Raw genomic sequence first — 15,014 nt, forward strand, 5'->3', positions numbered from 1 at the left:
CATCTTTTTAATGCCCAAAAGAATGATTGGGCGTTTTACTTACCACGTAAATTGGTAAAATGATGCACTATGCCAGAAGACTTCCTTTTTTTTTTTGCTTCAGTCTCGGCAATTCAGAGAAACTCTGCTGTGAAACACTGTCACTGCTGGTCATTCAGTATAATCTGCAGATGGAAAAGTCCACTGTTAGTACATTTAATATAAGCAATACAAAAAGTTTTGATTTATATAAAGGGTTACCAGATCTATACTATGGAGTCTGTTTTATTGTGAAAATCAACAGCTCAATAAAAAAAATCAAATCTCAATTTGTGTTTATAACCTCCCATACTTCTCTGCATTCCCTTGACTCATTTGCTAAAACTCTCTAAACAATTGTAGCACGTACATTAGGACATCGATCTTTTTGCCAGCCAAGTGGCAGCGCACCATTCTCACTTCTTTAGTTTTAGGATATGGTACACCAGTAGCAATTAAGCCAGCTGATAAGTTGAGAGAGGAAGGGTTATGCTACAGTTAACGGGAATGATAGAAACTATGAATAGCATCATTTCCATCTTCTCTTTAGCCAAATCCTACCAGTTCAGCAAGAGTGAAGTTGAGACTCTTATGCTCAAACTTGCGTTCATACAAATATAGAAGTCTAAATAAAGTCCTAATTTCTTTCATCTTACCATCAACACTTTCAGTTGGGCATCCTATCTACCCTGCAACTCATATCATTACCAAGATAAATGTATCCTACTCTTTGTTAGGCAACAGAGTGGCTCTCATGTCAGAAAGCATCTTGCTTTAGCTTTATGATGTCAGACTGCTAGGCAACAGAATGGCACCACATGTCAGACAACTTCTTGCTTTAGCTTTATGATGTCAGGCCCCCCTGGACCAATTGTCCTTGTGGAAGCTGACCACACAGGAGGATGAGATATCAGAAGTTATGCAGTAGGTTACTATCCGTATTCATGACTGCCAGCCACGTAGGAGGGGGAATGGTAAAGGAATCTGAAACAGTCAAAGCTCTGTGTCCTTTTTGAAAGTGGGATGGGGGTACAAAGACAGATTATCCTTAACAAAAATCCATCTTGAGTATCAGAGCCCAACATACAGAGTGCAGGAGAAGAGGTTAAATGAGCTTCCTACCGTGAGAATGTAACACTATTTTTCATACGTGAGATGGTGCATTTCAGCCTCAAAGGCAGCAATTTCCTCGAATGGAACATTGCTATCACCAGGATCTAAAGCAGGTTTTAGTAGAGTTCGAGTCAGTCAGTCTTTTATTAACTATCATGACCAACATAATGTGATCCATATTACTTCTTTCTTGACAGAAATTATATTCAGGCTCAGGTTTCCACTATAAAGTAGTGAGGACATTCCGTTGCTATGAACATCTTTTTAATGCCCAAAAGAATGATTGGGCGTTTTACTTACCACGTAAATTGGTAAAATGATGCACTATGCCAGAAGACTTCCTTTTTTTTTTTGCTTCAGTCTCGGCAATTCAGAGAAACTCTGCTGTGAAACACTGTCACTGCTGGTCATTCAGTATAATCTGCAGATGGAAAAGTCCACTGTTAGTACATTTAATATAAGCAATACAAAAAGTTTTGATTTATATAAAGGGTTACCAGATCTATACTATGGAGTCTGTTTTATTGTGAAAATCAACAGCTCAATAAAAAAATCAAATCTCAATTTGTGTTTATAACCTCCCATACTTCTCTGCATTCCCTTGACTCATTTGCTAAAACTCTCTAAACAATTGTAGCACGTACATTAGGACATCGATCTTTTTGCCAGCCAAGTGGCAGCGCACCATTCTCACTTCTTTAGTTTTAGGATATGGTACACCAGTAGCAATTAAGCCAGCTGATAAGTTGAGAGAGGAAGGGTTATGCTACAGTTAACGGGAATGATAGAAACTATGAATAGCATCATTTCCATCTTCTCTTTAGCCAAATCCTACCAGTTCAGCAAGAGTGAAGTTGAGACTCTTATGCTCAAATTTGCGTTCATACAAATATAGAAGTCTAAATAAAGTCCTAATTTCTTTCATCTTACCATCAACACTTTCAGTTGGGCATCCTGTCTACCCTGCAACTCATATCATTACCAAGATAAATGTATCCTACTCTTTGTTAGGCAACAGAGTGGCTCTCATGTCAGAAAGCATCTTGCTTTAGCTTTATGATGTCAGACTGCTAGGCAACAGAATGGCACCACATGTCAGACAACTTCTTGCTTTAGCTTTATGATGTCAGGCCCCCCTGGACCAATTGTCCTTGTGGAAGCTGACCACACAGGAGGATGAGATATCAGAAGTTATGCAGTAGGTTACTATCCGTATTCATGACTGCCAGCCACGTAGGAGGGGGAATGGTAAAGGAATCTGAAACAGTCAAAGCTCTGTGTCCTTTTTGAAAGTGGGATGGGGGTACAAAGACAGATTATCCTTAACAAAAATCCATCTTGAGTATCAGAGCCCAACATACAGAGTGCAGGAGAAGAGGTTAAATGAGCTTCCTACCGTGAGAATGTAACACTATTTTTCATACGTGAGATGGTGCATTTCAGCCTCAAAGGCAGCAATTTCCTCGAATGGAACATTGCTATCACCAGGATCTAAAGCAGGTTTTAGTAGAGTTCGAGTCAGTCAGTCTTTTATTAACTATCATGACCAACATAATGTGATCCATATTACTTCTTTCTTGACAGAAATTATATTCAGGCTCAGGTTTCCACTATAAAGTAGTGAGGACATTCCGTTGCTATGAACATCTTTTTAATGCCCAAAAGAATGATTGGGCGTTTTACTTACCACGTAAATTGGTAAAATGATGCACTATGCCAGAAGACTTCCTTTTTTTTTTTGCTTCAGTCTCGGCAATTCAGAGAAACTCTGCTGTGAAACACTGTCACTGCTGGTCATTCAGTATAATCTGCAGATGGAAAAGTCCACTGTTAGTACATTTAATATAAGCAATACAAAAAGTTTTGATTTATATAAAGGGTTACCAGATCTATACTATGGAGTCTGTTTTATTGTGAAAATCAACAGCTCAATAAAAAAATCAAATCTCAATTTGTGTTTATAACCTCCCATACTTCTCTGCATTCCCTTGACTCATTTGCTAAAACTCTCTAAACAATTGTAGCACGTACATTAGGACATCGATCTTTTTGCCAGCCAAGTGGCAGCGCACCATTCTCACTTCTTTAGTTTTAGGATATGGTACACCAGTAGCAATTAAGCCAGCTGATAAGTTGAGAGAGGAAGGGTTATGCTACAGTTAACGGGAATGATAGAAACTATGAATAGCATCATTTCCATCTTCTCTTTAGCCAAATCCTACCAGTTCAGCAGAAGTGAAGTTGAGACTCTTATGCTCAAACTTGCGTTCATACAAATATAGAAGTCTAAATAAAGTCCTAATTTCTTTCATCTTACCATCAACACTTTCAGTTGGGCATCCTGTCTACCCTGCAACTCATATCATTACCAAGATAAATGTATCCTACTCTTTGTTAGGCAACAGAGTGGCTCTCATGTCAGAAAGCATCTTGCTTTAGCTTTATGATGTCAGACTGCTAGGCAACAGAATGGCACCACATGTCAGACAACTTCTTGCTTTAGCTTTATGATGTCAGGCCCCCCTGGACCAATTGTCCTTGTGGAAGCTGACCACACAGGAGGATGAGATATCAGAAGTTATGCAGTAGGTTACTATCCGTATTCATGACTGCCAGCCACGTAAGAGGGGGAATGGTAAAGGAATCTGAAACAGTCAAAGCTCTGTGTCCTTTTTGAAAGTGGGATGGGGGTACAAAGACAGATTATCCTTAACAAAAATCCATCTTGAGTATCAGAGCCCAACATACAGAGTGCAGGAGAAGAGGTTAAATGAGCTTCCTACCGTGAGAATGTAACACTATTTTTCATACGTGAGATGGTGCATTTCAGCCTCAAAGGCAGCAATTTCCTCGAATGGAACATTGCTATCACCAGGATCTAAAGCAGGTTTTAGTAGAGTTCGAGTCAGTCAGTCTTTTATTAACTATCATGACCAACATAATGTGATCCATATTACTTCTTTCTTGACAGAAATTATATTCAGGCACAGGTTTCCACTATAAAGTAGTGAGGACATTCCGTTGCTATGAACATCTTTTTAATGCCCAAAAGAATGATTGGGCGTTTTACTTACCACGTAAATTGGTAAAATGATGCACTATGCCAGAAGACTTCCTTTTTTTTTTTGCTTCAGTCTCGGCAATTCAGAGAAACTCTGCTGTGAAACACTGTCACTGCTGGTCATTCAGTATAATCTGCAGATGGAAAAGTCCACTGTTAGTACATTTAATATAAGCAATACAAAAAGTTTTGATTTATATAAAGGGTTACCAGATCTATACTATGGAGTCTGTTTTATTGTGAAAATCAACAGCTCAATAAAAAAAATCAAATCTCAATTTGTGTTTATAACCTCCCATACTTCTCTGCATTCCCTTGACTCATTTGCTAAAACTCTCTAAACAATTGTAGCACGTACATTAGGACATCGATCTTTTTGCCAGCCAAGTGGCAGCGCACCATTCTCACTTCTTTAGTTTTAGGATATGGTACACCAGTAGCAATTAAGCCAGCTGATAAGTTGAGAGAGGAAGGGTTATGCTACAGTTAACGGGAATGATAGAAACTATGAATAGCATCATTTCCATCTTCTCTTTAGCCAAATCCTACCAGTTCAGCAAGAGTGAAGTTGAGACTCTTATGCTCAAACTTGCGTTCATACAAATATAGAAGTCTAAATAAAGTCCTAATTTCTTTCATCTTACCATCAACACTTTCAGTTGGGCATCCTATCTACCCTGCAACTCATATCATTACCAAGATAAATGTATCCTACTCTTTGTTAGGCAACAGAGTGGCTCTCATGTCAGAAAGCATCTTGCTTTAGCTTTATGATGTCAGACTGCTAGGCAACAGAATGGCACCACATGTCAGACAACTTCTTGCTTTAGCTTTATGATGTCAGGCCCCCCTGGACCAATTGTCCTTGTGGAAGCTGACCACACAGGAGGATGAGATATCAGAAGTTATGCAGTAGGTTACTATCCGTATTCATGACTGCCAGCCACGTAGGAGGGGGAATGGTAAAGGAATCTGAAACAGTCAAAGCTCTGTGTCCTTTTTGAAAGTGGGATGGGGGTACAAAGACAGATTATCCTTAACAAAAATCCATCTTGAGTATCAGAGCCCAACATACAGAGTGCAGGAGAAGAGGTTAAATGAGCTTCCTACCGTGAGAATGTAACACTATTTTTCATACGTGAGATGGTGCATTTCAGCCTCAAAGGCAGCAATTTCCTCGAATGGAACATTGCTATCACCAGGATCTAAAGCAGGTTTTAGTAGAGTTCGAGTCAGTCAGTCTTTTATTAACTATCATGACCAACATAATGTGATCCATATTACTTCTTTCTTGACAGAAATTATATTCAGGCTCAGGTTTCCACTATAAAGTAGTGAGGACATTCCGTTGCTATGAACATCTTTTTAATGCCCAAAAGAATGATTGGGCGTTTTACTTACCACGTAAATTGGTAAAATGATGCACTATGCCAGAAGACTTCCTTTTTTTTTTTGCTTCAGTCTCGGCAATTCAGAGAAACTCTGCTGTGAAACACTGTCACTGCTGGTCATTCAGTATAATCTGCAGATGGAAAAGTCCACTGTTAGTACATTTAATATAAGCAATACAAAAAGTTTTGATTTATATAAAGGGTTACCAGATCTATACTATGGAGTCTGTTTTATTGTGAAAATCAACAGCTCAATAAAAAAATCAAATCTCAATTTGTGTTTATAACCTCCCATACTTCTCTGCATTCCCTTGACTCATTTGCTAAAACTCTCTAAACAATTGTAGCACGTACATTAGGACATCGATCTTTTTGCCAGCCAAGTGGCAGCGCACCATTCTCACTTCTTTAGTTTTAGGATATGGTACACCAGTAGCAATTAAGCCAGCTGATAAGTTGAGAGAGGAAGGGTTATGCTACAGTTAACGGGAATGATAGAAACTATGAATAGCATCATTTCCATCTTCTCTTTAGCCAAATCCTACCAGTTCAGCAAGAGTGAAGTTGAGACTCTTATGCTCAAATTTGCGTTCATACAAATATAGAAGTCTAAATAAAGTCCTAATTTCTTTCATCTTACCATCAACACTTTCAGTTGGGCATCCTGTCTACCCTGCAACTCATATCATTACCAAGATAAATGTATCCTACTCTTTGTTAGGCAACAGAGTGGCTCTCATGTCAGAAAGCATCTTGCTTTAGCTTTATGATGTCAGACTGCTAGGCAACAGAATGGCACCACATGTCAGACAACTTCTTGCTTTAGCTTTATGATGTCAGGCCCCCCTGGACCAATTGTCCTTGTGGAAGCTGACCACACAGGAGGATGAGATATCAGAAGTTATGCAGTAGGTTACTATCCGTATTCATGACTGCCAGCCACGTAAGAGGGGGAATGGTAAAGGAATCTGAAACAGTCAAAGCTCTGTGTCCTTTTTGAAAGTGGGATGGGGGTACAAAGACAGATTATCCTTAACAAAAATCCATCTTGAGTATCAGAGCCCAACATACAGAGTGCAGGAGAAGAGGTTAAATGAGCTTCCTACCGTGAGAATGTAACACTATTTTTCATACGTGAGATGGTGCATTTCAGCCTCAAAGGCAGCAATTTCCTCGAATGGAACATTGCTATCACCAGGATCTAAAGCAGGTTTTAGTAGAGTTCGAGTCAGTCAGTCTTTTATTAACTATCATGACCAACATAATGTGATCCATATTACTTCTTTCTTGACAGAAATTATATTCAGGCTCAGGTTTCCACTATAAAGTAGTGAGGACATTCCGTTGCTATGAACATCTTTTTAATGCCCAAAAGAATGATTGGGCGTTTTACTTACCACGTAAATTGGTAAAATGATGCACTATGCCAGAAGACTTCCTTCTTTTTTTTTGCTTCAGTCTCGGCAATTCAGAGAAACTCTGCTGTGAAACACTGTCACTGCTGGTCATTCAGTATAATCTGCAGATGGAAAAGTCCACTGTTAGTACATTTAATATAAGCAATACAAAAAGTTTTGATTTATATAAAGGGTTACCAGATCTATACTATGGAGTCTGTTTTATTGTGAAAATCAACAGCTCAATAAAAAAATCAAATCTCAATTTGTGTTTATAACCTCCCATACTTCTCTGCATTCCCTTGACTCATTTGCTAAAACTCTCTAAACAATTGTAGCACGTACATTAGGACATAGATCTTTTTGCCAGCCAAGTGGCAGCGCACCATTCTCACTTCTTTAGTTTTAGGATATGGTACACCAGTAGCAATTAAGCCAGCTGATAAGTTGAGAGAGGAAGGGTTATGCTACAGTTAACGGGAATGATAGAAACTATGAATAGCATCATTTCCATCTTCTCTTTAGCCAAATCCTACCAGTTCAGCAAGAGTGAAGTTGAGACTCTTATGCTCAAACTTGCGTTCATACAAATATAGAAGTCTAAATAAAGTCCTAATTTCTTTCATTTTACCATCAACACTTTCAGTTGGGCATCCTGTCTACCCTGCAACTCATATCATTACCAAGATAAATGTATCATACTCTTTGTTAGGCAACAGAGTGGCTCTCATGTCAGAAAGCATCTTGCTTTAGCTTTATGATGTCAGACTGCTAGGCAACAGAATGGCACCACATGTCAGACAACTTCTTGCTTTAGCTTTATGATGTCAGGCCCCCCTGGACCAATTGTCCTTGTGGAAGCTGACCACACAGGAGGATGAGATATCAGAAGTTATGCAGTAGGTTACTATCCGTATTCATGACTGCCAGCCACGTAGGAGGGGGAATGGTAAAGGAATCTGAAACAGTCAAAGCTCTGTGTCCTTTTTGAAAGTGGGATGGGGGTACAAAGACAGATTATCCTTAACAAAAATCCATCTTGAGTATCAGAGCCCAACATACAGAGTGCAGGAGAAGAGGTTAAATGAGCTTCCTACCGTGAGAATGTAACACTATTTTTCATACGTGAGATGGTGCATTTCAGCCTCAAAGGCAGCAATTTCCTCGAATGGAACATTGCTATCACCAGGATCTAAAGCAGGTTTTAGTAGAGTTCGAGTCAGTCAGTCTTTTATTAACTATCATGACCAACATAATGTGATCCATATTACTTCTTTCTTGACAGAAATTATATTCAGGCTCAGGTTTCCACTATAAAGTAGTGAGGACATTCCGTTGCTATGAACATCTTTTTAATGCCCAAAAGAATGATTGGGCGTTTTACTTACCACGTAAATTGGTAAAATGATGCACTATGCCAGAAGACTTCCTTTTTTTTTTTGCTTCAGTCTCGGCAATTCAGAGAAACTCTGCTGTGAAACACTGTCACTGCTGGTCATTCAGTATAATCTGCAGATGGAAAAGTCCACTGTTAGTACATTTAATATAAGCAATACAAAAAGTTTTGATTTATATAAAGGGTTACCAGATCTATACTATGGAGTCTGTTTTATTGTGAAAATCAACAGCTCAATAAAAAAATCAAATCTCAATTTGTGTTTATAACCTCCCATACTTCTCTGCATTCCCTTGACTCATTTGCTAAAACTCTCTAAACAATTGTAGCACGTACATTAGGACATCGATCTTTTTGCCAGCCAAGTGGCAGCGCACCATTCTCACTTCTTTAGTTTTAGGATATGGTACACCAGTAGCAATTAAGCCAGCTGATAAGTTGAGAGAGGAAGGGTTATGCTACAGTTAACGGGAATGATAGAAACTATGAATAGCATCATTTCCATCTTCTCTTTAGCCAAATCCTACCAGTTCAGCAAGAGTGAAGTTGAGACTCTTATGCTCAAACTTGCGTTCATACAAATATAGAAGTCTAAATAAAGTCCTAATTTCTTTCATCTTACCATCAACACTTTCAGTTGGGCATCCTGTCTACCCTGCAACTCATATCATTACCAAGATAAATGTATCCTACTCTTTGTTAGGCAACAGAGTGGCTCTCATGTCAGAAAGCATCTTGCTTTAGCTTTATGATGTCAGACTGCTAGGCAACAGAATGGCACCACATGTCAGACAACTTCTTGCTTTAGCTTTATGATGTCAGGCCCCCTGGACCAATTGTCCTTGTGGAAGCTGACCACACAGGAGGATGAGATATCAGAAGTTATGCAGTAGGTTACTATCCGTATTCATGACTGCCAGCCACGTAGGAGGGGGAATGGTAAAGGAATCTGAAACAGTCAAAGCTCTGTGTCCTTTTTGAAAGTGGGATGGGGGTACAAAGACAGATTATCCTTAACAAAAATCCATCTTGAGTATCAGAGCCCAACATACAGAGTGCAGGAGAAGAGGTTAAATGAGCTTCCTACCGTGAGAATGTAACACTATTTTTCATACGTGAGATGGTGCATTTCAGCCTCAAAGGCAGCAATTTCCTCGAATGGAACATTGCTATCACCAGGATCTAAAGCAGGTTTTAGTAGAGTTCGAGTCAGTCAGTCTTTTATTAACTATCATGACCAACATAATGTGATCCATATTACTTCTTTCTTGACAGAAATTATATTCAGGCTCAGGTTTCCACTATAAAGTAGTGAGGACATTCCGTTGCTATGAACATCTTTTTAATGCCCAAAAGAATGATTGGGCGTTTTACTTACCACATAAATTGGTAAAATGATGCACTATGCCAGAAGACTTCCTTTTTTTTTTTGCTTCAGTCTCGGCAAGTCAGAGAAACTCTGCTGTGAAACACTGCCACTGCTGGTCATTCAGTATAATCTGCAGATGGAAAAGTCCACTGTTAGTACATTTAATATAAGCAATACAAAAAGTTTTGATTTATATAAAGGGTTACCAGATCTATACTATGGAGTCTGTTTTATTGTGAAAATCAACAGCTCAATAAAAAAATCAAATCTCAATTTGTGTTTATAACCTCCCATACTTCTCTGCATTCCCTTGACTCATTTGCTAAAACTCTCTAAACAATTGTAGCACGTACATTAGGACATCGATCTTTTTGCCAGCCAAGTGGCAGCGCACCATTCTCACTTCTTTAGTTTTAGGATATGGTACACCAGTAGCAATTAAGCCAGCTGATAAGTTGAGAGAGGAAGGGTTATGCTACAGTTAACGGGAATGATAGAAACTATGAATAGCATCATTTCCATCTTCTCTTTAGCCAAATCCTACCAGTTCAGCAAGAGTGAAGTTGAGACTCTTATGCTCAAACTTGCGTTCATACAAATATAGAAGTCTAAATAAAGTCCTAATTTCTTTCATCTTACCATCAACACTTTCAGTTGGGCATCCTGTCTACCCTGCAACTCATATCATTACCAAGATAAATGTATCCTACTCTTTGTTAGGCAACAGAGTGGCTCTCATGTCAGAAAGCATCTTGCTTTAGCTTTATGATGTCAGACTGCTAGGCAACAGAATGGCACCACATGTCAGACAACTTCTTGCTTTAGCTTTATGATGTCAGGCCCCCCTGGACCAATTGTCCTTGTGGAAGCTGACCACACAGGAGGATGAGATATCAGAAGTTATGCAGTAGGTTACTATCCGTATTCATGACTGCCAGCCACGTAAGAGGGGGAATGGAAAGGAATCTGAAACAGTCAAAGCTCTGTGTCCTTTTTGAAAGTGGGATGGGGGTACAAAGACAGATTATCCTTAACAAAAATCCATCTTGAGTATCAGAGCCCAACATACAGAGTGCAGGAGAAGAGGTTAAATGAGCTTCCTACCGTGAGAATGTAACACTATTTTTCATACGTGAGATGGTGCATTTCAGCCTCAAAGGCAGCAATTTCCTCGAATGGAACATTGCTATCACCAGGATCTAAAGCAGGTTTTAGTAGAGTTCGAGTCAGTCAGTCTTTTATTAACTATCATGACCAACATAATGTGATCCATATTACTTCTTTCTTGACAGAAATTATATTCAGGCACAGGTTTCCACTATAAAGTAGTGAGGACATTCCGTTGCTATGAACATCTTTTTAATGCCCAAAAGAATGATTGGGCGTTTTACTTACCACGTAAATTGGTAAAATGATGCACTATGCCAGAAGACTTCCTTTTTTTTTTTGCTTCAGTCTCGGCAATTCAGAGAAACTCTGCTGTGAAACACTGTCACTGCTGGTCATTCAGTATAATCTGCAGATGGAAAAGTCCACTGTTAGTACATTTAATATAAGCAATACAAAAAGTTTTGATTTATATAAAGGGTTACCAGATCTATACTATGGAGTCTGTTTTATTGTGAAAATCAACAGCTCAATAAAAAAAATCAAATCTCAATTTGTGTTTATAACCTCCCATACTTCTCTGCATTCCCTTGACTCATTTGCTAAAACTCTCTAAACAATTGTAGCACGTACATTAGGACATCGATCTTTTTGCCAGCCAAGTGGCAGCGCACCATTCTCACTTCTTTAGTTTTAGGATATGGTACACCAGTAGCAATTAAGCCAGCTGATAAGTTGAGAGAGGAAGGGTTATGCTACAGTTAACGGGAATGATAGAAACTATGAATAGCATCATTTCCATCTTCTCTTTAGCCAAATCCTACCAGTTCAGCAAGAGTGAAGTTGAGACTCTTATGCTCAAACTTGCGTTCATACAAATATAGAAGTCTAAATAAAGTCCTAATTTCTTTCATCTTACCATCAACACTTTCAGTTGGGCATCCTATCTACCCTGCAACTCATATCATTACCAAGATAAATGTATCCTACTCTTTGTTAGGCAACAGAGTGGCTCTCATGTCAGAAAGCATCTTGCTTTAGCTTTATGATGTCAGACTGCTAGGCAACAGAATGGCACCACATGTCAGACAACTTCTTGCTTTAGCTTTATGATGTCAGGCCCCCCTGGACCAATTGTCCTTGTGGAAGCTGACCACACAGGAGGATGAGATATCAGAAGTTATGCAGTAGGTTACTATCCGTATTCATGACTGCCAGCCACGTAGGAGGGGGAATGGTAAAGGAATCTGAAACAGTCAAAGCTCTGTGTCCTTTTTGAAAGTGGGATGGGGGTACAAAGACAGATTATCCTTAACAAAAATCCATCTTGAGTATCAGAGCCCAACATACAGAGTGCAGGAGAAGAGGTTAAATGAGCTTCCTACCGTGAGAATGTAACACTATTTTTCATACGTGAGATGGTGCATTTCAGCCTCAAAGGCAGCAATTTCCTCGAATGGAACATTGCTATCACCAGGATCTAAAGCAGGTTTTAGTAGAGTTCGAGTCAGTCAGTCTTTTATTAACTATCATGACCAACATAATGTGATCCATATTACTTCTTTCTTGACAGAAATTATATTCAGGCTCAGGTTTCCACTATAAAGTAGTGAGGACATTCCGTTGCTATGAACATCTTTTTAATGCCCAAAAGAATGATTGGGCGTTTTACTTACCACGTAAATTGGTAAAATGATGCACTATGCCAGAAGACTTCCTTTTTTTTTTTGCTTCAGTCTCGGCAATTCAGAGAAACTCTGCTGTGAAACACTGTCACTGCTGGTCATTCAGTATAATCTGCAGATGGAAAAGTCCACTGTTAGTACATTTAATATAAGCAATACAAAAAGTTTTGATTTATATAAAGGGTTACCAGATCTATACTATGGAGTCTGTTTTATTGTGAAAATCAACAGCTCAATAAAAAAATCAAATCTCAATTTGTGTTTATAACCTCCCATACTTCTCTGCATTCCCTTGACTCATTTGCTAAAACTCTCTAAACAATTGTAGCACGTACATTAGGACATCGATCTTTTTGCCAGCCAAGTGGCAGCGCACCATTCTCACTTCTTTAGTTTTAGGATATGGTACACCAGTAGCAATTAAGCCAGCTGATAAGTTGAGAGAGGAAGGGTTATGCTACAGTTAACGGGAATGATAGAAACTATGAATAGCATCATTTCCATCTTCTCTTTAGCCAAATCCTACCAGTTCAGCAAGAGTGAAGTTGAGACTCTTATGCTCAAATTTGCGTTCATACAAATATAGAAGTCTAAATAAAGTCCTAATTTCTTTCATCTTACCATCAACACTTTCAGTTGGGCATCCTGTCTACCCTGCAACTCATATCATTACCAAGATAAATGTATCCTACTCTTTGTTAGGCAACAGAGTGGCTCTCATGTCAGAAAGCATCTTGCTTTAGCTTTATGATGTCAGACTGCTAGGCAACAGAATGGCACCACATGTCAGACAACTTCTTGCTTTAGCTTTATGATGTCAGGCCCCCTGGACCAATTGTCCTTGTGGAAGCTGACCACACAGGAGGATGAGATATCAGAAGTTATGCAGTAGGTTACTATCCGTATTCATGACTGCCAGCCACGTAGGAGGGGGAATGGTAAAGGAATCTGAAACAGTCAAAGCTCTGTGTCCTTTTTGAAAGTGGGATGGGGGTACAAAGACAGATTATCCTTAACAAAAATCCATCTTGAGTATCAGAGCCCAACATACAGAGTGCAGGAGAAGAGGTTAAATGAGCTTCCTACCGTGAGAATGTAACACTATTTTTCATACGTGAGATGGTGCATTTCAGCCTCAAAGGCAGCAATTTCCTCGAATGGAACATTGCTATCACCAGGATCTAAAGCAGGTTTTAGTAGAGTTCGAGTCAGTCAGTCTTTTATTAACTATCATGACCAACATAATGTGATCCATATTACTTCTTTCTTGACAGAAATTATATTCAGGCTCAGGTTTCCACTATAAAGTAGTGAGGACATTCCGTTGCTATGAACATCTTTTTAATGCCCAAAAGAATGATTGGGCGTTTTACTTACCACATAAATTGGTAAAATGATGCACTATGCCAGAAGACTTCCTTTTTTTTTTTGCTTCAGTCTCGGCAAGTCAGAGAAACTCTGCTGTGAAACACTGCCACTGCTGGTCATTCAGTATAATCTGCAGATGGAAAAGTCCACTGTTAGTACATTTAATATAAGCAATACAAAAAGTTTTGATTTATATAAAGGGTTACCAGATCTATACTATGGAGTCTGTTTTATTGTGAAAATCAACAGCTCAATAAAAAAATCAAATCTCAATTTGTGTTTATAACCTCCCATACTTCTCTGCATTCCCTTGACTCATTTGCTAAAACTCTCTAAACAATTGTAGCACGTACATTAGGACATCGATCTTTTTGCCAGCCAAGTGGCAGCGCACCATTCTCACTTCTTTAGTTTTAGGATATGGTACACCAGTAGCAATTAAGCCAGCTGATAAGTTGAGAGAGGAAGGGTTATGCTACAGTTAACGGGAATGATAGAAACTATGAATAGCATCATTTCCATCTTCTCTTTAGCCAAATCCTACCAGTTCAGCAAGAGTGAAGTTGAGACTCTTATGCTCAAACTTGCGTTCATACAAATATAGAAGTCTAAATAAAGTCCTAATTTCTTTCATCTTACCATCAACACTTTCAGTTGGGCATCCTGTCTACCCTGCAACTCATATCATTACCAAGATAAATGTATCCTACTCTTTGTTAGGCAACAGAGTGGCTCTCATGTCAGAAAGCATCTTGCTTTAGCTTTATGATGTCAGACTGCTAGGCAACAGAATGGCACCACATGTCAGACAACTTCTTGCTTTAGCTTTATGATGTCAGGCCCCCCTGGACCAATTGTCCTTGTGGAAGCTGACCACACAGGAGGATGAGATATCAGAAGTTATGCAGTAGGTTACTATCCGTATTCATGACTGCCAGCCACGTAAGAGGGGGAATGGTAAAGGAATCTGAAACAGTCAAAGCTCTGTGTCCTTTTTGAAAGTGGGATGGGGGTACAAAGACAGATTATCCTTAACAAAAATCCATCTTGAGTATCAGAGCCCAACATACAGAGTGCAGGAGAAGAGGTTAAATGAGCTTCCTACCGTG

Source organism: Lissotriton helveticus, chromosome 11 (genome assembly GCF_964261635.1).
Source record: "Lissotriton helveticus chromosome 11, aLisHel1.1, whole genome shotgun sequence".
Classification (NCBI taxonomy): domain Eukaryota; kingdom Metazoa; phylum Chordata; class Amphibia; order Caudata; family Salamandridae; genus Lissotriton; species Lissotriton helveticus.